The sequence below is a fragment of the Rhinatrema bivittatum genome, chromosome 4 (assembly GCF_901001135.1).
Source record: "Rhinatrema bivittatum chromosome 4, aRhiBiv1.1, whole genome shotgun sequence".
Classification (NCBI taxonomy): Eukaryota; Metazoa; Chordata; class Amphibia; order Gymnophiona; family Rhinatrematidae; genus Rhinatrema; species Rhinatrema bivittatum.
Window position 1 is genome coordinate 131,981,838 of NC_042618.1, and position 25,571 is coordinate 132,007,408.

General features: G+C 44.0%; 1 protein-coding gene across 3 annotated transcripts in view; it reads right to left on the reverse strand.

Moving 5' to 3' along the window:
• Positions 1–25,347, reverse strand: part of TMEM229B (transmembrane protein 229B) — a 166,088-nt gene extending 140,741 nt beyond the window's left edge. For all 3 annotated transcript variants that reach the window (XM_029598846.1, XM_029598845.1, XM_029598841.1), the window contains exon 1: positions 24,993–25,347. The gene's annotated coding sequence lies outside the window, so the exon portion shown is untranslated. The remainder of the gene's footprint in view (positions 1–24,992) is intronic.
• Between the last annotated feature and the right edge of the window lie 224 nt (positions 25,348–25,571).

Below are 25,571 nucleotides of genomic sequence, written 5' to 3' on the forward strand. Positions count from 1 at the left end.
AAATAGTCATCAACTAAAAAACAGGCGAACCATAAAACAGACAAAAGCAATACAAAACACATCATTGACTATTTACAGCATTGCAAACAATTGGGCCGATACAGTAAGGACGCGTAAGAAAAAGTGCGGCAGTGCCGGGCGCCCGCTCATTTGGCGTGCATACATTTTGGTTCACAAGCCGCTCGATTCAGTATTCAAATTAGACGCAAATCCAAGCCGTGGCAGACGAGCGTCCAAAGCGCGTCAATGAAGCGGTAGGCATTCGCAATCCATTTTACTGTATAGAGCGGTATACAGCGCCTATACAGTATCCAGGGTGTGCTGGTACCTGTCATTTCAAATGTCATTTGAAATGTCATTCCACCAGGTAAGTGGATGGTTCTTTTCTACAGACCCCGCAGCCTAATTCTAGACACATGAGGAAGGCGTCCGTAGGGGCATCCATAGGGGCGTCCATAGGGGCGCTCGTAGAGGCGTCCATGTCTCTGCTGGACACCCCCCCAACCCGGAGCCTCAGGATGCCTAGCAGACGCCGGATGAAGGATTGGCGTGGCCCCCATCTCTCCGGCGTCCGTCCGTAGAGGCATCATGTCTGGAGCCTCAGAGACGCCCAGAGATGGATGGTACAGTTGAACCCGGTCTTGCTGCTGGGTTCTCCGGTCTTGCTGCTGGGTTCTCCGGTTGGATGAGTTCTCCTTGCTGCTGGGCTCCCCCGTTGGCCTCTCCCATCTGCCGGGCATTTCGAGCATTTCTCATTCTGCTTCGCAACCGAATGAAAAATATTGCCAGAGCCAGTATATGCATGTTGTCCATGGCACTGCCCGGTACAAAGCTGACTGAACACCACACTAACGCCAGGGTCAGGGTAGGTGATAAATATTCAGGTTAAAGACGCAGTAAATAAGCTGGTTAAAAAGGAGATAAATTGGGTGCACGTTACTGTATCGGACGGAATAGCTAATCCGATCATTAACATATCATATACATGCGGCGGGCGGAAAGGGATACGCATCTTTGTCGGCAAGAGATAAGGACGTGTAAAGCCGATACTGAATCGCGGGTCCACCTTGCGCGCTCAAAACATGCGTCCAAAGCGGGTTAAAAAACGGGCAACCGCAGCTGCACTTTACTGTATCGGCCCGAATATAAGACCAACACTCATTGACTAACTAGGCACAGTAAAAGCCTTCTTAAAACAAAATGTCTTAAGAGCCTTCTTAAAAGTTTAAAAACATCAGTCTAGACATAGAGTCTCAGGCAGCTGGTTCCAAAAAATAGGTACAGCAATGGCAAATAGCTTCTCCTTAGATTTTGCTATCTTTGCCTGATTAAATGTGGGAACATCTAACAGACCTAGACCAACAGAATGGAGGCAACCAGAAGGTCTATAGATTTTTAATAAACTACTAATACAAGAAGGAAGACCACTGTTTAAAACTTTGGGGTAGATTTTAAGACCTGCGCGCCCGCGTCCCAATTCTATTCATAAAAAATGCAAATGCAATATTAGAATTCAACATCCGTCAATCACATTTACAAAATTTTTTTTAACAAACTGTTTTCCACAAACTTCAACAATAGCATATTCTTGCGTTGTTTCCAAGACTTCAACATCGAACTGATGTTCAACCCACAGCACTCAAAATTCACAATGTTTTGAGGATGTTTTAACACCTAACTTCAATGTGCATATAATTTCCCCAGATATTTTTCACATCAGCTCGACGATGAAGTCTTTTAAACAACGCAAGAATATGCTATTGTTGAAGTTTGTGGAGAATACTTTGCTAAACAAATTTTTGTAAATGTGATTAACTGACTGATGTTGACTTCTAATATTGCATTTGCATTTTTTATGAATGGTATGGGGATGTGAATGGATGTGAAGGTATGTGAGTTAGTGTGTTTGTGGGGTGTATGCTTTTGAGTTTGTTCATTGTATGATACTGATGAATATTTGTTTTTAAGGCACATAAGGTTTGTGATATTCATATTACATTGTGTTTTGTAATAAATATTTCATATATATCTGTTACGACTGTCGCTGCCCAACATCTCCACTCCGCCCACCTTACCTTTTTTGCGACTCCTCCCGCAGTTGATGGACGTCTGGCTGCCGCGGCATCTGCCTGCCGTCCTCTCCGGCGTCCCTGGTCCGGCTTGGGCGCTGCATCCCACCATGTTGTCCAGGTACCATAGAGCATGCGCGCCGCGTGGCCCTGCTTCTTATTCTCTCTTTGGCGCGAACCTCCTGTGATGATGTCACGCATCCCGGATACAAAAGCCTACACTTTTTCCTAGCTAATCGAGTTAGCAAAGAAACTTCTTACGGATGGGATTTGCTCTCCATACCTAGCTACTCTGCCTCTCCAACTTTTGGACTTAATCCTAATGGGGTACCCGCTTCTCGGGGACCTCTCTCATTTCTTTCAGGTCACTATCAGAAACCGGTACTCGCGCCTCGAGGGCCCATGTTCCCTGACTCGCTGCCTGAACTTATTGCTTCTGCTTGAAAGAAACCGCTGCCTACATCATCAGTGAGTTACCAACTTTATTTCCTCAGAGCTGTTCTCTGCAACCAGGTACTCGCTCCTCGAGGGCCTGCCTCTATTCCAGCTTCTGTGTTACCTTCCGGGAGAAACCGCTGTGTGAGTAACTTTACCAACGAGGCTCTGTACCAGAACTCTGTGTATGCTCCACTGTTCTCACTAACTCAGTTTTCTCCACTACAGCACAGCCATAGAGGGAATCACTGTTCCAGTATCCTGAAGAACCCTAAGTCCAGCCGGGCTTCATCTCTACTCACTACTGCCACCTCTGGTGGCTTCTCAAGTCTGTCTAATAAAAGATATAACTCTGTGATGTGTGTCCCAAAGCTGAGCCTGACCTGTGGCCCCTCCCAGGACTTCCCCCTGTGGGCATGGTCAGCTGCCACAGTGTCCAAGGGTCCACCCAAAACCTTTCAAACAATAACAATATCCTATGATTATTGATGAATTTATATAAAATTATTGTAAGGTTGATGTGCTAATATTTAAGAAATTACTCTCATCAAGTGTTGTATGCTATAAGGTAGTTAAGAGCAACTTGTAAATCACCTGGTCTTTTTTTCTTACCTGTGGCAATTTTATAACAATCACGCATTATAAAATCGGCTATACGCAATTTTAGATTGGTGTGTGCATTTCCGCACAAATAACGTCTCAAGAACTTAAGTGGAGGGAATTTTAGTAGATATGTGCGCCAACGCAATTGTTTCCCCAGTTTGTTCGTAGTTCACCCCAGTAAAGGGAATGACTTCTTAAATCCCCTAACTTTTAACCTATTAGCCCTAAGCCTTAAAACCCCGCTGACTAGCCTAGCTTTTTCTATTACATGACTTCCACGCTGTCCATAGCAGAAGTAAAGTTATGCAGCAGGGGACTCTGGTGCGCGCTTGTGAGCGTAAACACTTACAGACTTCATGGTGCAGTTCCAGCCCATACATCCAGACCATGCCCATGCCCCGCCCCTTTTGGTGAAATTTTTTTTGTGTGTGTACCAGGAGATACGTGTGTACCTATGCGGGTTTTAAAATCTGTGTGGCACGCACAGCGCCAAGTCATACACATATCTCCCATCTTCGGTACTCGTAAGGGTTTTAAAATCTACCAAAAAACTTATAAAATTGAAATATTTGATAATATTGGGGTAGATTTTTTAAAAAAGCGCGTTCGCATACTTTTGTTGGCGCACCAGGCGCCAACAAAAGTATGCTGGATTTTATAAGATACGCGCGTAGCCGCGCGTATCTTATAAAATCCTGGATCGGCACGCGCAAGGCTGCCGATTTTGGGCAGCCGGCGCACGCCGAGCCGCGCAGCCTGCCTCCGTTCCCTCCGAGGCCGCTCCAAAATCGGAGCGGCCTCGGAGGGAACTTTCTTTCGCCCTCCCCTCACCTTCCCCTCCCTTCCCCTCCCTTCCCCTACCTAACCCACCCCCCCGGCCCTATCTAAACCCCCCCCTACCTTTATCCATGGATTTATGCCTCCCGGAGGGAGACGTAAATCCATGCGCGCCAGCGGGCTGCTGGCGCGCCGAGACCCGACCCGGGGGCGGTTCCGGAGGGCGTGGCCACGCCCCCGGAACGCCCCGGGCCAAAACCTCTCCCCCAAAACGCCGCATCCCGCCCCCAAAATGCCGTGTCGTTCAGCCCTGCCCCCGACACGCCCCCTTCCAAAAACCCCGGGACCTACGCACATCCCAGGGCTCTGCGCACGCCGGCGGCCTATGGAAAATAGGCGCGCCGGTGCGCAAGGCCCTGCTCACGTAAATCCGGGTGGATTTACGCGAGCAAGGCTTTTAAAATCCGCCCAATTTTGTTGCTCCTGATACAGTGTGAGCTGCAGAATTTTGGATTATCTACAATGATCAAATTACTGTCTCAGGAAGGACTACATAAATATGCTATTGCAGTAGTCAAACCCGATATGATCATTGCTTGCAAAACCATATGAAAGTCTCCTGGTTCCAAATAAGGCTTAATTTTTCTCATAAGGTGGAGTTTATAGAAAAAAACCACTGCTTTAACATGTGATTTAAAAGAACACTCAGTATCAAATATCACCCCCAAATTTTAAATCTCAGATGAAATTATGTCCTGACCTCACAATCTCAGTTTTATTAATAAATTAATAGAGCCAGTTTGTGTGCAGACCTCCAGGCTTTAATTGTCTTAAGATATATTGTCAAAAAGTCTAAAGGGCGACCAAAATGATAAAGGGGATGGAACAGCTCCCCTATGAGGAAAGATTAAAGAAGTTAGGACTGTTCAGCTTGGAGAAGAGACGGCTGAGGGGGGATATGATAGAGGTGTTTCAAATCATGAGAGGTGTAGAACGGGTAGATGTGAATCGGTTATTTACTCTTTTGGATAATAGAAAGACTAGGGGGCATTCCATGAAGTTAGCATGTGGAACATTTAAAACTAATCGGAGAAAGTTCTTTTTCACTCAACGCACAATTAAACTCTGGAATTTGTTGCCAGAGGATGTGGTTAGTGCAGTTAGTGTAGCTTGGTTTAAAAAAGGATTGGATAAGTTCTTGGAGGAGAAGTCCATTACCTGCCAAAAATTAAATTGACTTAGAAAATAGCCACTGCTTTTACTAGCAACAGAACATGGGACAGACTTAGTTTTTGGGAACTTGCCAGGTTCCTATGGTCTGGATTGGCCACTGTTGGAGACAGAATGCTGGGCTTGATGGATCCAGTATGGCATGTTCTTATGTTCTTATTAGGGATCTGCATTCATTTGCGATGAAATAGGAAATAGAGACAATATTTCCTATTTCATCACATTTCGGAGGGGCGACAAAACGATTAGAAAACCCAAGAAATTTCGTGTGGTTTTCTTATCATTTTTTGGGCGGGAGAAAGTGCACATTAAAAAAAAAAACTCAAACCCACCCCAACGCTTCAAATGTTATTAATTTCAACCCCCCACCCTGCCGACCCCCCAAGACTTGCCCGACCCACCCCCCCAAGGTTTACTGAAAGTCCCTGGTGGTCCAGCGGGGTCCCAGGAGCGATCTCCCCCTCTCGGGCCGTCGGCTGCCACTAATCAAAATGGCGCCGATGGCCCTTTGCCCTTACCATGTGACAGGGGCTATCAGTGCCATTGGTCGGCCCCGTCACATGGAAGGAGCCATAGAGAGCCCGTGCCATTTTTCAAGATGGCGCCGGCCATCTATTGCTCCTACCATGTAACAGAGGCCGGCCGATGGCACCAATAGCCTGTCGTTTGGTAAGGGCAAAGGGCCATCTGTGCTATTTTGATTACTGGTAGCCCACGGCCCGAGAGTGGAAGATCGCTACCAGGACGCCCGCTGGACCAACAGGGAATTTCGGCAAGTTTTGGGGGGGTTGCAATTAATTAAATTTGAAGGGTTGGAGTGGGTTTGGGTATTTTTTGTTTTGTTTTGTTTTTTACAACCCCGTTCTAATTAATTAAATTGGAAGGGTCGGGACGGGTTTCGGATATCGTTTCGGGGGCAGCCGAATTAAAATCGGCCCAAACCTCATCGGCAGCCGAATCACATCTCTAATTCTTATTATCTGGCACCAAAGGGGAAAAAACTGAGCATCGTCTGCATACATGCGATAATGCAGGCCGAAGCCTGCTAGCAATTTGTATATCGGACTCAAATAAATGTTGAACAGTGTTGCTGAAAAGGATGATCCCCGAGGTATACCAGACTTTAGAGGGAAGCAGTTAGAAATCTTAGAATTAAATCTAATTTGCAGTGATCGATCAAAGAGATATGATTGGAACCATGCATACACTGATCCATCAATATCAATTTTGACCAAATGTGACAGTAACATATCGTGGTCCAAAGTGTTAAATGCTGAAGATACATCTAGCAGCACTAACAAAAAGTCTGTGCCAGCAACAAAACCTCTTCATAGCACATCTAGGCTGGAAATCATTAAGACTTTATTGTTGTTTTGATTTGAAGTGGATCTAGTATACCTTATTCATCCAGAAATTCATGGACGTGTTTAAGGTGCTACTTACACGCATATATGCTAATTTTTATGCTTGTAGTTCTTTGAAAATTCACCCCATACTTTTTAAAATCCAAAAGTGTGCAGATAAGTCCAAACCCCATCCCGACTCGGCCTCTAAGTATGATTCCATGCAGTCCAGGTAAATTTACATGTGAACTTGACGTATGCATGTAAGTTTACCTGCATACTGGACAGGCAGTTTTACAAAAGATCATTTCTATGTTTATAACACTGCTGTACCTGCAGAACTCCCTTTGAAAATGACTTCTATATGTATATAGGGATCTATGTGATTTTTGCCTTCTTATATCTATGGGAAAACATTTCCACAAATCAAAAAGGAAATCCCGTAGTATCTGAATTTGCAGGCTTATTTTTTAAAGGTTTGCCATGTATGATAGAAGAGTTTCAGTTGATTGATCAAAGCAGCTTTTTCCACTGTTTCCACTGTGTAAAATCCATCCATGTTGGCAATAAGCACTAATTAAAAGGTTTGGCTTTGGACTTTATTGACTATAATGTGAGTTTACCATCTTGTCCTTTTGGTAGTTCCAGGCGCAGCCATACTTTAGAGTCAGCAATCCAGAGGAAAGCTATTAAAATGGTCAATGGTCTTCCATATTAGGTGCTACAACCCAAGAAAGAGATCTAGGCGTCATAGTGGATAACACATTGAAATCGTCGGTTCAGTGTGCTGCGGCAGTCAAAAAAGCAAACAGAATGTTGGGAATTATTAGAAAGGGAATGGTGAATAAAACGGAAAATGTCATAATGCCTCTGTATCGCTCCATTGTGAGACCGCACCTTGAATACTGTGTACAATTCTGGTCGTCGCATCTCAAAAAAGATATAATTGTGATGGAGAAGGTACAGAGAAGGGCTACCAAAATGATAAAGTGGATGGAACAGCTCCCCTATGAGGAAAGACTAAAGAGGTTAGGACTTTTCAGCTTGGAGAAGAGACGCCTGAGGGGGGATATGATAGAGATTTTTTAAATTATGAGAGGTCTAGAACGGGTAGATGTGAATCGGTTATTTACTCTTTCGGATAGTAGAAAGACTAGGGGGCACTCCATGAAGTTAGCATGGGGCACATTTAAAACTAATCAGAGAAAGTTCTTTTTTACTCAACGCACAATTAAACTCTGGAATTTGTTGCCAGAGGATGTGGTTAGTGCAGTTAGTATAGCGGTGTTTAAAAAAGGATTGGATGAATTCTTGGAGGAGAAGTCCATTACCTGCTATTAAGTTCACTTAGAGAATAGCCACTGCCATTAGCAATGGTAACATGGAATAGACTTAGTTTTTGGGTACTTGCCAGGCTCTTATGGCCTGGATTGGCCACTGTTGGAAACAGGATGCAGGGCTTGATGGACCCTTGGTCTGACCCAGTATGACATTTTCTTACTCTTACTCTTACTAGACTGCTGTGGGGTCCCCAGGACAGGTTTGGGAAGCCAAAGCCTGGAGGAAAGGGGCGATATGATAGAGACATTTAAATTCCTCCAGGGAATAAACATGCAGGAGGTGGACCTCTTTCAACAGAACAAAGGCTCTAGAATGAGAGGTCATGGGCTGGAGATGAAAGAGGGAAGAATCAGGAGTAATCTTAGAAAATATTTCTTTACAGAGAGGGTAGTGGATGCATAGAACAGCCTCCCAGTGGAGATGGTGAAAATAAAGACAGTATCAGCGCTGTCCCACCAAGGACAGGGTGCCCTCAGATGGCCTGCGCAGCACTCGAGACCGCCACAAGCCTGCGGCCTACCTCGACATCAGATCCCGCCCCTCGAACGACATCATCAGTCGCGGATGGAACACTCACCTGAAAAGTAGGCGACGACTCCTGGCGTCGCGCGCCTAAGGAGCTCGACCAAGGAGTCTGCCCCTTGGCTTGCCCCTTAGCGTTGACCCCTGACCAGCACACCACACTTCCAACACTCTCACAGCTCCACACTGTCTACGCTCACATCACCACACTCTCAAACTAGCACTCCAAAACTCAACGCCCTCACCGCTCTCTCCTCACTATCTCTCCAGATACTTCTCTCGCACCTACAATAACATTCACACTATCCACCTCAATACTCAGCACCCTTAAGCACACCCTCACCCAAACTTACCCACTATAACTCCACAAAAGAGCGAACCTTCTCCATTGCAGGCCCCACATTATGGAATATTCTACCCTCTGACCTTCAACAAGAAACAAGCCCACAAAAATTCAAACAAAAACTAAAATCCTGGCTTTTCTTACAAGCATACACTTAACCCGCTCTTTAAACCCTCCTCTCCCCCCCCCCCCCCCCCTCCAGTTGCTAATATCCGTATACGATATAATTATCTATGTTTCTTGTACATAGCTTACCCCAACTCCAGTTACATATATAGCCAATCCAAAACCTTCAAGCTTCTAATATTTGGTAAACTTTCGTTATTATCTATGTGTCATGTATATAGTTTCACCCTTGTTCCTCCCCCCTGTATCTTCAATTCACTGTTTAATTCCATTGTTCTCTCTGTAAAGCATATTTTGCTATCGTTATGTTTTAATGTAAACCGATGTGATGTTTCTAACGAATGTCGGTATAGTAAAAACTTTAAATAAATAAATAAATAAATAAATAAATAAATAAATGGATCCCTCTCTGAAGGAATGGAAGGGACTATAAAGATGAGCAGGAGATGTTGATGAGCAGACTGGTTGGGCTGTATAGTCTTTATCTGTTGTCATATCTATGTTCCTATGTTTCAAGCATTTTGAATAATAAAGAGAATCACTCTTTACTATCTATCTCAGGTGAAGAAAGAGGCTTTATCTAATTAAGCCCAGTGGTTGCCCTAAGTCAGGGTTTTCCAAAACTATCCTGGGGACCCCACAGTCAGTTGGGTTTTCAGGATATCCACAATGAATATGCATGAGATAAATGTGCATATACTGAGTTTCCATAATATGCAAATTTATCTTATACATATTCATTGTGGGTATCCTGAAAACCTGGTGGCTGAGGGCTTCCCATGACAGGTTTGGGAAGCCTCACCTTAAGTGAAGACTTACTAAATATCAATATATGTGCTGACAGTCTGTAAAAAAAGAATATTCTTTTTCACACTGTCAGCAAAATCTGTAAACATTTCCTACTCATCGGCCAGAAAAAGAGAGAAAGAAAAGTTAGTGAGGTGTGTTGATAATAACAGAGCATGATCCAAAGGTAAAATCTAAAAATATAGCAAGGGGGTGCTATTTTAAGTATATTTGCAGGATTGTTTTTGCACTGCATTTGTTACAATCTAATAATATAAATGTACTATATGACAAATATATTGTGCTAGTGTGGCATATTAATACACAAAGGAATTCACTACTTGCTTGTTGAATATTTTATATGCTATCATATTCATACAGGTGAACACTGGCTAGAGTTACCAGACTGGCTCCAACTCTCAGTGACAATCCTGCTCATCCAGCTTCCATATCATAAAATCCTGGATCGTTGAGTCCTACTCTTACAGAAATTTGGACAAATGGTAGATTACAGAGGAATGGGATTAAAAGTCAACAGGCCAGATTCAACCTGGAAATGATAGGTCTATATTCCTTTAGGACTTTCAACAGCAAATGTTTGATTGATACCCATGTATGAGTAAAAATATTCTCCATCACTGAAGGAAGATGTTAATTATTCATTAATGCTAAGATTCTCAGGAAGCAGAACATACAAATTTGAGGGGGAGCTGAAAGAGGTGCATGTCAATTTCCTCCTCAGAATTCACATGGATGATTAGAGACCTTCATTTTTGGTTTTTACTTTTTAAATGTTGCCTGGGGATTTATCTGTTGCGTCCTACGGACTGCCACTCTTGCCTCCAGCCCCAACCTGGGTGCAGACTCATCCGACGCCATAGCAGGCCTTCCTGCAGCTCACATGACTGACCTCCAAAACACAACAATGCCACCGACTCCAGTAGGGGCTGTCCCTAGGCATGCTCACACCCGATCAGCCCCAATTTAAAGGGTCCGCGGCAGGAAATTCTTCATGGCGCTCCCTGATGCCATCTGGAGCCCAGGCCTATTTAAGGCTCCCTCCGCAGCACTTCATTACCTCAGTAACAGGCTGACTCCTCCTGTTCCTGCATTCTGGTTCCTGTCTCCTCTGTGGTGTTCCTGTGTCCGTGGCAGTCTGGTTTTCCAGAGCTTCTCATCTGTGGTCAGTCTTCCTCTTGTGTCTTCAGCATCTCCTCGTGTGCTTGTGTTCCCTCATCTTCCTCCTCTTCGTCATCTTCCTTGGATTGATCTTCTGGCTTTGACTCTGGACTGGACCCCAACGCTACTTGAACTCCTCTTGCTACTGACCATAGCCTGTTTCTCATCTTGACTGAACTCTGCCTGCCTCCGACTCCAGCCTTGTCCAGACTCTGCTGCCTGTCGCCTGTCCTACTATGCTTCCCTGCTGAGTTGGCTTATTTCGTCTACCACGTGTCGGATCTTCACCTCCACAGAGGCCCGCGCTTAAGTCCAGCTAGCCCTGGCACCCGAAGGCACACCTAAGGAGAGCGAGGGCTGGTATTGGTGAAACTCCAGTTGGGCCTCTGCTTTTGCCAGCTCTGCCTGCCAACAGTGGGGGATCTGCAGGGCTCCTCCCTGCAGGTTGTGCCAACTCTGCCTTGGCCTAGGGTCCACTTCCACAACATTATCAGGGTTTATTTTGCCGAGAAAATTAGTGGAAAAATTATTCATCATTTTTCCAGGAGAATACTGGAATTTATTTTGGTGGACAGAAGCCTTCCACTATCCCATTCCCACCCAACCTGTCTATATTACCTCCCCTCAAATGATTGTTCAGATGAATCTGATCCTTTACCCCACACCCCAGCATTTCCCCTTTTTCTCCCACTCTCCTTCTGTTCCTTCATTATCTCCCTTCTTTACAAAAATCTCCTTCTCCCCTTTTCCTCCAAGAATCCCCACCAAAAATATTCTCTACCTCAAAACACCTCCTCCTCCAAAATTCCTCCAAAACCTTTCTTTCCCAAAAACCCCTTCCCTCAAAATCCTCTCTCTCTTCCCTAAAGATTCCATCCCCCATCTCTCTGCTCTTTCTAAGAATACCCCATCTCTCTCTCTCTCTCCTTTTCAAAGAATCCCCCTCTTTCCCTCCCCATGAATCCCCTCTCTCCCAAATAGTATTTATCCTTACCAACCATGGTGGCTTCAGGCTTCTTCTCTATATGTTTTCAGCAGTATACTTATGCTCCCGTGCTCTGCACTGCACACCTGAGTCTGCACTGAGCCAGGGAGACAGAAAGCCTGCCCTGAATGTTCTTCTGGGTGGAGGATCTGCATCTGGTGGGTGATTGTGAAGCCATGCTTTAGCCAACCATGCTTTGGTTCCAGCCCTCTCCTGGAGCTATATCAGCAGCCTTTTTCCCCCAAAGGGAGCCCCGCCCTTCTACAGGAGCCAAGAGGAGCCTTGCAGGCCTAGTTCTGCTGACCTCATCTCCATGGGCCAGGAAAGATTTCACCTAAGCAGTGGCATCCCAGCTGTACGGAGATGTGGTCAGCAGACCTGAGCCTGCAAGGCTCCTCTCAGCTCCTGTAGGTTAGTGCGTTTGAGGTCAAGAGGTCTGAGGCATATTTTCACTGCTTGGGAGAGGGAGAGATTTTAAATACAGTAGGCTCTTTTGTCTGTACTGGCTTCGGGAAACTTTGGAAACACTTTCTCCACAGCTGTTGAAGACACATAAAATCTGGGGATTTACAGGTGAAAATCGGTTTAAACTGAAAATGAAGGTCCCTACGGATGATATCCATGAATATTATTCACAGATTCTCTCTCAATACAGATAGAAAGATCACTACACCTTTTCTGCCACTCATACCTACTGATTTGTTAAAGATGTTTCCCACAGATACAATGTGGGACAAAACCTTTAGTATCTGAGCCTAGAATGCACTCTGCTTACTTGCTACGACAGAGATGCTACAGAAATTCATCCATGCATGAATGGGGTCAACAGATGACTCCGTATCTAAGACAAGCTGAGCCAGTCCTGGTTTTTCCTGAGTGCGTGTATTAAGGACACGCAGTCATGCTTTTCTTAGTAAGAGGAAGGAAGGCTATAACTTCATCCTTGCTCAGTCTATCCTAGCTGACATGGAGTCACATGATAAACCTGTATATGTGACACCACTCCTCTAGATTTTACAAACATGTGGTACACACATGACATACATGTATCTATGTAGAAGATTCTGTAAGTTGTGTTCAGTAGAGACTATTTAAAAAACTTTCTGCTATATAATTTAAATGTTCACATCTCTGAGATGAAGCAGGAGCACACCACCACCACATCTACCTCGTATCTTGTCCTGAAACCTTCCTGAATTCAGATCGAGAGCAGAGCAGCTTCTTCTGCATCTCATTCTAAGGACCTAGTTCAGCCCCCTCATAATTCTTTTTTAATCTCATAATTGGTGAAATGCCCATAAAACTTCTTTAGTGACCTAAACTGTTTAACATACTGGTACTTATTGGCTAAAACACTGCAACAAATCTTTTTTTTTTTTTTTTGTGCTACCGTGTAACACCACGTCCTCTTCGGACTATCACCTTGGCATTAATGAGTAGATTTCTGCACTCTAATGATGTTGAGAGCCGTATCAGCAGAGTGCAGGCTCCCGGGAGGAAAACCCCCACTGAGCAAGTCTCAAGAGAGGAATGGACCACAGGTCCCCCAAGTTAGGGGTGTTAAAAGGCTGGTAACCTACTCACATAAATATCAACTTACTCATAAACTTCAAAATAGAAATAACTCAGAAGGGTCTAATGGATTTGAACCTGGAAAAGCAAATAAAGGAAAAGAGATTATGGGTATAATGAAAACTGCAACATGGAACATCAGAAATCTTGGCCTAAAAGAAACTGAGCTTATAAAAATGTTGAAGAAAAACAAATGAACTTGGCTGCCATTATAAAAACTAAGAGAAAAATGGAAAGCACAAAGGAGATTGGGGATTATGCAATGGTACACAGCAGAATAAATCAAAATGTTAGAGCATACTTAGAATAGACCGGAAATGGAAAAACAGAATTAAAAGTTATAGGGAGGAGAGATCGCCGTGCAGAGCCTCTGTCAGGCCCCGAACATCACCACCGCAGAGGGCCGACCCGAGGGGGAGGAGCCAGACGCGCCTTAAAATCGGCGCGGGAGCATGTGGAAGCCGAGAGACCGCCGTGCAGAGCCTCTGTCAGGCCCCGAACATCACCACCGCAGAGGGCCAACCCGAGGGGGAGGAGCCAGACGCGCCTTAAAATCAGCGCGGGAGCGTGTGGAAGCCGAGAGACCGCTGTGCAGAACCTCTGTCAGGCCCCGAACATCACCACCGCAGAGGGCCGACCCGAGGGGGAGGAGCCAGACGCGCCTTAAAATCGGCATGGGAGCGGCGCCCCACTGCCGCCGGCGCGCCGCCAAAGCCGTGTGCACCTAAGGGGTGCGCACGGCTTGGTCCGGCTTAGTCCGGACTAGGACGGACTAAAAGAGGAATCTCTGCAAGACGAACTCTAACTACTGAGATCAAGGAAAAAAGGTACAGAAAACGTTTGATTTCTCAAGTCAGTAAAACTTTGTTTAAGTTTCCAATTAGTGCTATGCCAGCTAAAAGGAAAGGTAAGGTAAGGGTTTTTCCCTCAGAACCCTTACCTTCATTACTTCAACTTGAGATTGACCGTTTTATGAAGCAGCTAGACATAGAGGGTCCCGGTGAATCCTTTGGTAGCCCCTTGAAAGGAGAACAAGAGGCTCCCCAGGATGAGGCTTCCCTCAGTCCTGACCATAGACCGCCTCCAGTCCAACATGGATCAGATGGAGCTGCAGCAGTTTTGCCCACCGAGGAGGGGGAAAGAAACTTAGCCCTTGGGGGAGTACTCTTGGGACTAAACTCGGGGGAGAGAGGAGTAGAGGAGAATCCCACTGAGGTGGTTTCTGTAGAGGGAGAAGCTACAACATCAGCTGCAGGTCAACATCTAGACTCCCCCCAGTTTGAGAATCCCGTGGACTTGCAACCTTTAACAACAAGGCCCGAGACGGTCACATTAGGAGCTATTTGGGACTTGGTATGTGGCCTGAATGCCACTGTGAATAGGTTGGAGGGGAAAATAGACTCTGTTTCCTCCAACTTACAACAACAATTATTTGGTACACAGAGACAAGTTATCGAAGTGACGGCTAGATTGGAAGAAGCTGAAAATAATATAAAATCTGTGCAGTCCTTAAATAATTTAATGATAAAGGATCAAGTTGCATGTTTCAAGCGCCTGGAAATACTTGAAAATAATATGACAATTGAATGTAAGGATTGTGAACTTTCCTAGAATAGTGGGGGAGATCCCCTTCACGTCTTTGAAAAGATTCTTTATTGAGGTTCTGGGTTTTTCAGAAAATAATATTCCATCTATTAATTCTTGTTTCTTTGTTAAAAAAAGAACCTCAGATCCTGGTGTATCAATACCTAGTAATCTTACAAGTTTCCTTGAAAATTCTACCTTACAGGTGTTAGATAGAAATACATTAATTGTTTCCTTAATAACAACAGCTGATATAAGTAAATGAATGAAAGTTTATTTTCAGAAATTCCCAGTTTCTTATTTTGGACAAGAAGTAAAAATTATTCCAGACCTGGCCCCTTCTACACTTAGTAAACGAAGAGAATTTCTAGCATTAAGATCAAGGGTTATTGCACTGGGGTTTTCATTTTTGCTTAGATATCCTTGTCGTTGCATAATTAAGCGGGGAAATGAGTTATTTATTTTCTCCCAAATAGAACATCTAACTCAATTTGTAGAGGCAAGAGAGCCAGTTGCCTCTTCCCCTATAGTACCTTGAGGTATCAGGCATGAATACAAAGTAACTGCTGTACTGTGCCATATGAATTAGAGTAATGTTTCCTTTTTATTCTCCTATATTGTGATTTCCTATGATCTCAGGTTTTATATTTAATATTCCTGAGAAATTATTATCTAACTTAGTAATATATAGAGTTAGCTTTACAACATGTGCTGTGTATTTTTCTTTTGGGATACAATCCTTTAAATTTGAGTTAAACAGTATTGTAAATGTTGGAAAATAGGATCATATTTCAATAATGTATTGAATGATTATTCACAATGTATTAAGATGTGAAAATTGAGAAAAATATATTAAAAAAAAAGTTATGGGGAGAATTTTCAGTCTTACGCTAGTAAAAATTAGCATCAACTCGTGTACATGCTATTTTATTTTAGAAATCTCCAACATATGAACGTATTTTTGCTTTCGCACACAAATATATGTGCGTAAAAAGGGGGCAGTCTAGGGGAATTCCAGGGCAGGGCTAATATTTTAAAAGACACTTATGCATGTAGATTTGCCAAGTTACTTGCTTAATTTTATACCTGCTAATTATCTTGTGTAAGTGGTATTGCATGTGTTTATTGTGTACTATTGGTCAGGTGGAAGGCCTGGGGGAATTTAGGATAAAGAACCAGGAGGGACTCGATGACCTGGTGAAGGACTGGGCGAACTGGTGAAGTAATTAGTAAAACTGATAATTTCATTTGCACACGGATGTTTTAAAATATACTGACTTGGGGCAAAAATCCTAATTTACATGAGTAAATCCCACTTTATCTTGGCACACAAAATATACACAGGGATATTTTCAAACGGGTAGGAAACATGCATGCGGGTCACTGTATTGAAATACTTGCTTTCAATGCATGGCATGTATGTTACGGAGAAAAGATATGCGTGTTTTATAATACACGTGCATGTGATATGCACAGGTTATAAAATATTATGGTAAAACTATACATGGTCATATATGTGTATATGTGCTGCTGCGTGCAATTGTTTCAAAGTTATCCTCCCTTCTCTTAGAAACCATAGAATGGTCATTGGAAGAACAAACATCGCTAGAGGCCACTTGTCTGCCACTGGAGTATATGCCCTCGAAGAAGGGAAAAACTGTATGAGACATTACAGGAACAAATGAATAGCTGGAGATTTTAAATTCTAGGACTGGGAATCTACCTATTCCCCATGCAACAGGAACATCTGGGGAAGATCATATGAATAGGAATGGTTATGAACTACGAGAATTTGCAGCATTTAACGATCTTAAAATACAAATACATTTTTCAAGAAGAAAGTCAGATACATTTACTTGGTGTGCAAGATGATTAAGCTTCCTCATTGACTATATTATCACCAATAAGCAACTATCTTCCCAGGTTAGAGATTCAAGGGTCTATAGAGGCAATGATGTCTATTTGACAAGATGGAAAAAAAAAACCCAGAAGGAAAGTTTATAAAATATATTTCTTGCGAAAAAAAGAACATTAAGATATTGTTTAAAGCAAGATTACAGTAGTACCTAGAACTGCCTATCTTTAGTGATGATATAGATGAAGAATGGGAAAATATAAAGGAGATAATAAAAAAGGACAGCTTCTGAAATATTAGGGAAGAAAAATTCAAAACTCTGGAATGATGCATGACAAAACGTTGGAACAGAAAAGCAAGTAGCATATAATAATTTTATACAGAAGCAGATGATGCCAAACAGATATATAAAATGAAAAAGGAACATCACAGCGTATGCAGTAAGAAAGACACAAGAATATAAGACGTGCCATGCTGGATCAGACCAAGGGTCCCTCGAACCCTGCAGCATCCTCTCTCCTACAGTAGCCAATCCAAGCCTCAAGGAAGTAACCAGCAGATCCCAAAGAGCAGGTCCATTTCATGTTTCCCACTCCAAGGGGTAAACAATGGTTTTCCCCAAGTCTATCTGGCTAATAATTTTTTATGGCTTTTTCTTTCAAGATCTTGCCAAACCCCTGTTAAACTACAGCTATGCTATTTATTGAGCACATCTTCTGGCCACAATTTCCACAGCTTGATGATTGGGCATTGAGTGAAAAAAATATATTTTCTCCAATTTTTTTTTTTTAAATCTGCTACTGTTAGCTTCATGAAATGTCCCCTAGTTCTTGTACTATCTGAAATAGTAAATAATCTATTCTACCCCACTAATGATTTTCTAAACCTTTATCATAGTCCCCTCTCATTCACATCTTCTCCAAGCTGAAGAGCCCTAATCTGTTTAGATTTTCTTTATAAGGGCACCGTTCCATCTCCTTTATCATTTTTGTTGCCGTTCTCTGTCCCTTTTCTAGTGCCACTATATCTAGTTGGAGATGGGGTGACTAAAATGGAATGCAGTGCTCAAGGTGCAGTCCATCATAGATCTATACAGAGGCATTATGATGTTATCAGTTTTGTTCTCTATTTCTTTCTGAATAATTTCTAACATTCTATTTGCTAGTATAACTGTGTTGAGGATTTCAACATGTTGTCCGCAATAACACCAAGATCTTTTTTTCCTGGGTGGTGATTCCTAATAGGGACCTATAGTTAGGATTAGTTTTCCCTATGTACATCACTTTGCACTTGTCCACATTAAATTTTATCTGCCATTTAGATGCCCGGTTATCTTGCTGGAAAGGTTCTTCTGCAATTCCTCACAGTCTGCTTATTTTCTTAAAGTCTTTAAATATTTCTGTCATCTGCAAATTTGCTCACTTCCATCACTGCTCCCTTTTCCAGATCATTAATGAATAAGTTAAACACTGATCCCTGTACCGATCCCTGGGGCACTCAGTGGCAAGTGCTGTGCACTTCCATGCAGAAGGTCCCTTGTTCAATTTGTGGATTGGGTCTTCTGCACCTCCAGTCAGCCACCGCTGAGGATGCTGTGGAGGTAGTATTCACAGCTCCTGCAGGGAGAGGAAGTCATGACCATTGTTAAGGGTGACCCCTGGTGGCTGGATTTAAAAGCCTGTGATACAAGGTTCCAGAAGGAGGCCTAGTGCATGGCTCCCGGCCTCAGGACTGTTGCGGCAGTGACTGGACTAGGAACACAGGGAAGGTCTATTAAAATAGGGGAATAAAGACCCATGCTTCAAGGATCTCAGCCCTGGTTCTGACTGAGATGGAAGAAGAAGGAGCAAGGACAAACTATCAGGCCAAAGTTAATAAAGAAGAAGCATTACTAACGGTACAAAGAAAAAAGCCATTGGACTAGTGTTAGGATTTTGCCTGCTATGCAACCTTGTCCTATCTTCATGATGCCTCCCCACTAGCAGAGGCCCTCAGTGAACTTCAACACTAGCCCTGTCAAGTTCGTCCTCACTGCCCTTGCCACGTCCAAGTCCCAGTCCTATCTAAACCTGCCCTGCTATTCTAGCCTTGTCTTCTCATGATGTTGCTTCTGGCTCCATGGCCTATCCATTGTTCTTGCCTTGTGGTCTACAAGCCTTCTGCCTTGCCTTGCCTTGAGGCCTTAGGCCTATTCTCTCTTGTATCCTGCCTTGAGCCTTTGGGCCTAATGTGTCTGTTCCAAGCCTTGCTGCCTTCGGGCTTCTGTGTTCTTTGTTTGGTATTTCCCTTGTCTGCCTTGTTGGTCTTGTCCTGTCTGTTTCAGTATCCTGTCCAATCCTGCCTGTATCAGAGTCTAGTCCTGTCTGTTCTTGTATACTGTCCAGTCCTGCTTGTACCAAATCCTGTCCTTGCCTTGTCTCACCCTTGTCTTGTCTAGTCCCAGGTCCTGCTTAATATCCAGCCTTGCTTTGTCCTGCCAGCCAAGCCTTGCATGCCTTGTTCTGCCTGGCTTCTTCCCAGCCTTGTCTCCAGCCTGCCTTTGTCCAAGTCTTGCCTGTGTGGACTCACCGCTGTGATGTACTGCCGATGCAGAAACCTACTGGCCCCCAGAACGGAGAACGGCCCTTGTCTTATTTCAAGTCCTGCGTTGCCGTCCCATGCCACTCCCCAGGTGGGTTTCCCAGACTCCAGGGCCCGTAACAATTAGCAAATATAAATGTGGAATTTTTAAAAAATAGAAGACTTTACCTCAAAGATCACTGCATTTTCTAAACCTTTATTGAAAGTGATATAAAATACCAATAGAATAGAGGATGGTTAAAGCAATATCTATCCTTTTTTTTTTTAGGAGATTAAAGTTGCTGCAAAAGCTACAAAAATATACAAGATCTTAAAAGACTTGCCTCGATCTCTGATGTTTGACTATTAGAAGAACAAAGTTTTAGATGAAGATGTTGATGTACAGACAATATTTTTCAAACAAATAATAGAAAAAAGTGAGTTTAGTCTGGAAATCCATTTAGCCTTTCTAAATTTTGGAAAAGAACTCAATAGGTTAATTGCAATAAATTGTGGCACGTCCAGAAGCCCATAAATTGTCAATGTCTTAGGAAGTAAAACATTTTGAATTCAGTAAGTTATCTATTTTCCAGACCAATATCAGCCATGCTCACTTTATGGGCTAGATTTTAAAAGCCCTGCGCGCGTAAATCCTGCCGGATTTACCGCGCAGGGCACTCGCTCGCTGGCGCGCCTATTTTGCATAGGCCGCCGGCACGCGCAAAGCTCCGAGACGCACGTAAGTCCCGGGGCTTTGTAAAAGGGGCGGGAAGGGGCATGTCTGGGGTCAGGGGGTGGTCCGGGGCAGGTCCGGGGATGTGACGACGGTTCGGGGGCGGGCCGGGAGGGCGGTCTCGAGTCCCCCGGCACTGTGGCCTGTCTGTTTCAGTATCCTGTCCAATCCTGCCTGTATCAGAGTCTAGTCCTGTCTGTTCTTGTATACTGTCCAGTCCTGCTTGTACCAAATACTGTCCTTGCCTTGTCTCACCCTTGTCTTGTCTAGTCCCAGGTCCTGCTTAATATCCAGCCTTGCTTTGTCCTGCCAGCCAAGCCTTGCATGCCATGCCTTGCAAGCCTTGCCAAGCCTTGCATGCCGAGGCGGCGCGCGCAAGTTACGCCTGCTTGAAGCAGGCGTAACTTGCACAACAAAGGTAGGGGGGGGGATTTAGGTAGGGCTGGGGGTGGGGGTAGATAGGGGAAGGGAGGGGAAGGTGGGGGGACGCGGAAGGAAAGTTCCCTCCGAGGCCGCTCCAATTTCGGAGCGGCCTCGGAGGGAACGGAGGCAGGATGCGCGGCTCAGCGCGCGCAGGCTGCCGATTTTGCGCAGCCTTGCGTGCGCCGACCCCGGATTTTATAAGATACGCGCGGCTACGCATGTATCTTATAAAATCCGGCGTACTTTTGTTCGCGACGGTTGCGTACTTATTTAAGATCTACCTCTATGTGTTTTTGTATTTATGGGTAGATTTTAATTTGGTCCTGCGTGTAAATCCCGAGGTTTACGCTCGTGGCCGGGCCTTACGTGCGCCGGGCCATTTTTCAAATGGGCCCAGCCACGTGCGTAAACCCCGGTATGCAATTAAGTACTGTGGCATGTAAAGGGGGCGGTCTGGGGTGGGGCTGGAGGCAGCCAGTACAGCAGCCATTTGCTGCTGTGCCGGGGAAGTGCGTGCCGACAGTCGGCCGGCATACGCAAGCTGCTTCTGCTTCGGAGGAGCAGCAACTTAAAAAATCAAAAAAGAAAAAGGAAGGGAAGTTAGATTTAGGGGGGTGGGGAGGAGAGGAGAAGGGGAAGGGAGGTTAGATAGTGGGAGGGAACTGGGGAAGGCCAGGATGTGTCGCCATGCGAAATTTGCAGAATTCTAGCCCCCTTGCACACGCCGCCCGCACATATGCACGTGGATTACAAAATCTGGAGCAACTGTGCGTGCGGCCCAACAATTTTATAACATGTGCACATGTTATAAACCCAGCACGTTCATGTGTGCACGCCGGGAAGCGCACATACATGGACGCGCGCGTGCTTCTTTAAAAATCTACCCCTTAGGTTGTTGTATTGTTGATGACAAGTTTTTGAATATGTTGTTGGTATGGGACTATTTTTCATGAAAGCTTTGTAGTCCTGGTTTGATCTCTGCATTGTATGGTGCTTTTTCATAATAAAAACATTATGTTTAAAAGAATTGTGGCAAATCTTGGAGAAGAGTGGATACCATCAACATTTAATATACGCTATCTAAAGCTTATACAATAAAACACAAATAACTGTTGATTATGGAATGAAATTTACAAAATCAATTGAAATAAATCAAGAAGGAAGGCAAGAATGTTGCTTATTGCTAACACTGTTTACAGTGATGACCTTCTCACAGAATGGAAGAATTTAGCTGAATCTGGAATTCCACAGAATCATAATGCATTTATAAATGCAATACATTTTGCTAATGACCAAGTAATATTACATAAATGGAAAATGAAACTCAGAAAGCAATTAATCAGTTCCATTAAGAATTATAATCTCAAAATATTCTTAAAGACAATGGGATTTAAAAGAACTAAGATTGTCATGGACAACTATGGTCTTGGAAAAAAGTTTCACATTTTAATTTCTTTGGTTGTGACATTACTTTTGGCTGTGATAGGAATATAACAAAAAAATTACATTGATTCCATTCAATTTGTTGTGTCATTGGAAAGAAACTAGGATTGAATTGCATAGTCTGGGAAAACAAATAAGCATGGGAGTAGCTTGCTTGTTGCGGCGGTTACTACCCCGAACCAATTCTTCACTTTGAATACATATACAGCGCAGCTCACTGCTTCAACGGCAGGGGGAATGAAGAAAAGAGGATTTATATTAAGACAACCAACAAAGACTAAATTGCACAGGCTGGGTAAACAAATAATTATGGGTGTAGCTTGCTTTTTACGGCAGTTACTACCCCAAATCAATTAAGCCTGATACTTCACTTGGAATACATATCCAGCGCAACTCACTGCTTCAATGGCAGGGGGAATAAAGAAAAGAGGATTTATATTCAGACATCAACCAACAAGGACTGAATGGCACAGACTGGGTAAACAAATAAGTGTGGGAGTAGCTTGCTTATTGCGGCGGTTACTACCCCTAACCAATTAGGCTTGATACTTCACTTTTATGCAGCTCCAGCACTACTCTCTACATCAATGGCAGGGGTGGAAGGAAAATTAGAATCAAAAAGTTACCAATAAGGGCCCTGACCTCAGTGGTCAGAGTAACAGATAAGTATGAGAAAAATAACTGTGAAAGCTTGCTGGGCAGACTGGATGGGTCGTATGGTCTTCTTCTGCCGTCACTTCTATGTTTCTATGTAAACACAAAGTTTATAAAATTATGTTCACACTGACGCTTTTCTATGGATTCAAAACATGGGTCATAAATAATAAAGATGTTGGTAGAATTCAGACTACATTTTTAAGATCAGTTAAAGGATACAATACATGAGATAGGATTTGGAATGACAATATAAGAACTAAATATATATTCCATGAATGAGAAATTCAAATACTGTAAAGAATGATGGAAACAATACACAGAAAGAATGTAACATGGAAGATTCCCAAAAGATGCACTTCTATATCGACCTACAGGAAAAGAGCTCCAGGCAGACCTAGGAAAAGATGGACCCGCGGTGATCTGTAATGAAACTGTGACAGGCACTGTTGTCTAACCTGTGAGAGACAATGGTAAGGATGGTATGGCACCTCAACAGCAAGGAGGAGACAAGCATTAAGGCATTCACTGAGAAGCACAGATTGAACACAGGTAGGTTAAGGGACTTGAGCAAGATCACACAGCAAGTATGGCTAGAGCTCAGGCCCACAAAACAGAATTGGGTGAAAACCTGCTTGCCTTTCTGAAATGAGGTGAAAAAAATGCTGCCGATTTTACTCTTCATCCTGGAATTAACTTGAATGTTTTTTTCTAAAACAGGTGAGAAACAACAAACTTTGCCTTTTCACTGTATTTGCAAACCTCCTTCTTTTTGTCTCATTTAAAAGAAAACTGGAAAAATGTTTCAGAACAGGTGAATTTCACCATTTCCCCCTGTGTGCATAGATTTTAGCCCACTTACGTTTTATGGCAAATAGTTTCATGGCCAAGTTTTACAAATTCATGGGTGGCCATTCAGAAGCCAAAGAGGCCCCAATTTTAATGGAAAAAAACTGTTTTTGTAACTATTTCTATGATTTTGTTTTCATAAAACCCTATTTTTTGTTATGCCTCCACCCCTGCAAAATTTTCTGCAGACACTCATATGCAGAGTATTCATGAAATGAATATTTTGCTTTTACGCACATCCTTACTGTGAGACTGATTCCAGAGTACTGTCCATCCACTGCCAGTGTGGATAATGGATCCTATTTCCCCCCCCCCCCTTCTCCCTTAGTAGAGGAGAAAAAGATCATGTGCTGAAAAGTGAATTCTTGCCCCAGAAGGTCAAGGGAACTCTCCCTCTGCGATCCAGTGGCGTTCTTGTGTTGCAGAGATCAGGGACTCCCTTTGTGCACTCAGCCCACTTACAAGACTGCACAGAGCCAACCAGGAACCCCAAGCACTAGCGTCAGTGCTGAGCTTGCTAAATGAAGGCTGGTGGCAGTAGGGTCTCAGTATTCCTCCCACTCACACACAGACTGCCCATTCATAAAATCCATGGCACAGAGCAAATTACCAGCATCACTCTCTCTACTCCTGCCACAATCTCAGGGGTGCACCAAGGGGTCACTGCTGAGGGGGGGGAGGGAACATAAATTTGAAAGGAAAACATAAAATGAGGATGGTAAAACACTTGAGAAGGGGGGGGGAGAGCATATAGTAACCATTAGGACCATTTCTTGCTAGACCTTGAGCATACATTAATACATGATGTGTATTTTAAGTAAACTGAAAAGGGAAATCCCTATAGCCACTAGCCAGACGTGCCAGCGCCCCCCAAGGCAACAATATATCTTTCTTCATGTGAGTTGAACTGGCAGATCGAGAGACAGCAGAAAAAAACTGAAAAGTAAATCTGTTTCCCTCAACTAAACCTCCTCAGATTTAAAATATGCTGCTCTTCCAACAGCACTATCGGAGGTAATGAAGAAAACTAGCAATAACCTCCTAATACGAGAGACACACACATTATTTTTAAAAAAAATAAAAAAAACAAATCCCTCTCATTAATTTCCTCTCCGTCGACTGGCTGCTGGGCCAGTTCCTGTTTCATGAATGCTTAAGGATCGCTGTCTTTCTCGCCGGCTCAGACCCTGCCTTGAAAGGCGAAGCGCAGAATGCCGAGAGGGGCGCCTCGGGTCGCCCGGGCTCTTCCTCTTTCACACCCGGGAGAGCAAAATGCTGCGGTGTTTTCCTTCTGCTGCCCCGGGCAACCAATTGCAGACCCTGATCCTCTTCCCTTCCCCGCCCCCACCCTGCTTTGTTCAAGGCGGTTAAAGTTCAACATTACATTTCCTTGAACTCCCGGCAAGGAAAGGAGGAGCAGGGCAGCAGCAGCAGCAGCTGACAAACGCATCCTTTTGATCTCCTGAAGCCTGGAAAGGAACAGCAACGGCAACGGTCTCCAATCCCCCCAACCACCACCACCACCAAACCCCCCACGGCACCGCCGTGCGGCATTTCCCGAATATAATGTGCAGCGCCTACCGTGAGACAGGAGGAGGATCCGGCAGGGGGGCTGCGAGGGAGATAGTTTTTTTTTTTTCCTCAGCAATGCAGTCTTTTCTTTTCCCCCATGCATGCAGGATGGTTGGGCTGCCTAAGTGTGCCAGTGACAGTAACACATCCTATGTATGCGCTGCAGCTGCACATGCTCCCTTTTGACAAGTCTCCTTCTTGGGTTAACCCCTTTGTTGCTGCTGCTGCTGCTGCTGCTGTTGCCGTGTGCTCTCTGACCATCCAAAGTAGCTAGCGATGGACAGCTCCTCTCCTGGAGTGCTGCAAGCAGATCTGCGTTTCAGGATTACCCACAATAAATATTCATGAGTTGTAGCGCCTTACAAGGAGGCTAACAGAAATAATAATCAGTTTAATTTGCCTACAGAGGGTATCCTGATAACCTATTTGTGGTCCTCAAGGACAGAAGCTGGCTATTCCCAATACACTGAATCCAACACGCAGGCCGTATGGTTCCTGAAAACAGATCAACATTTTTAGTTATTGACTAACCAGATGGATGAAAGAATCTCTACTGATTGAGAAAGATTGGTTGCACAAGGGACATTT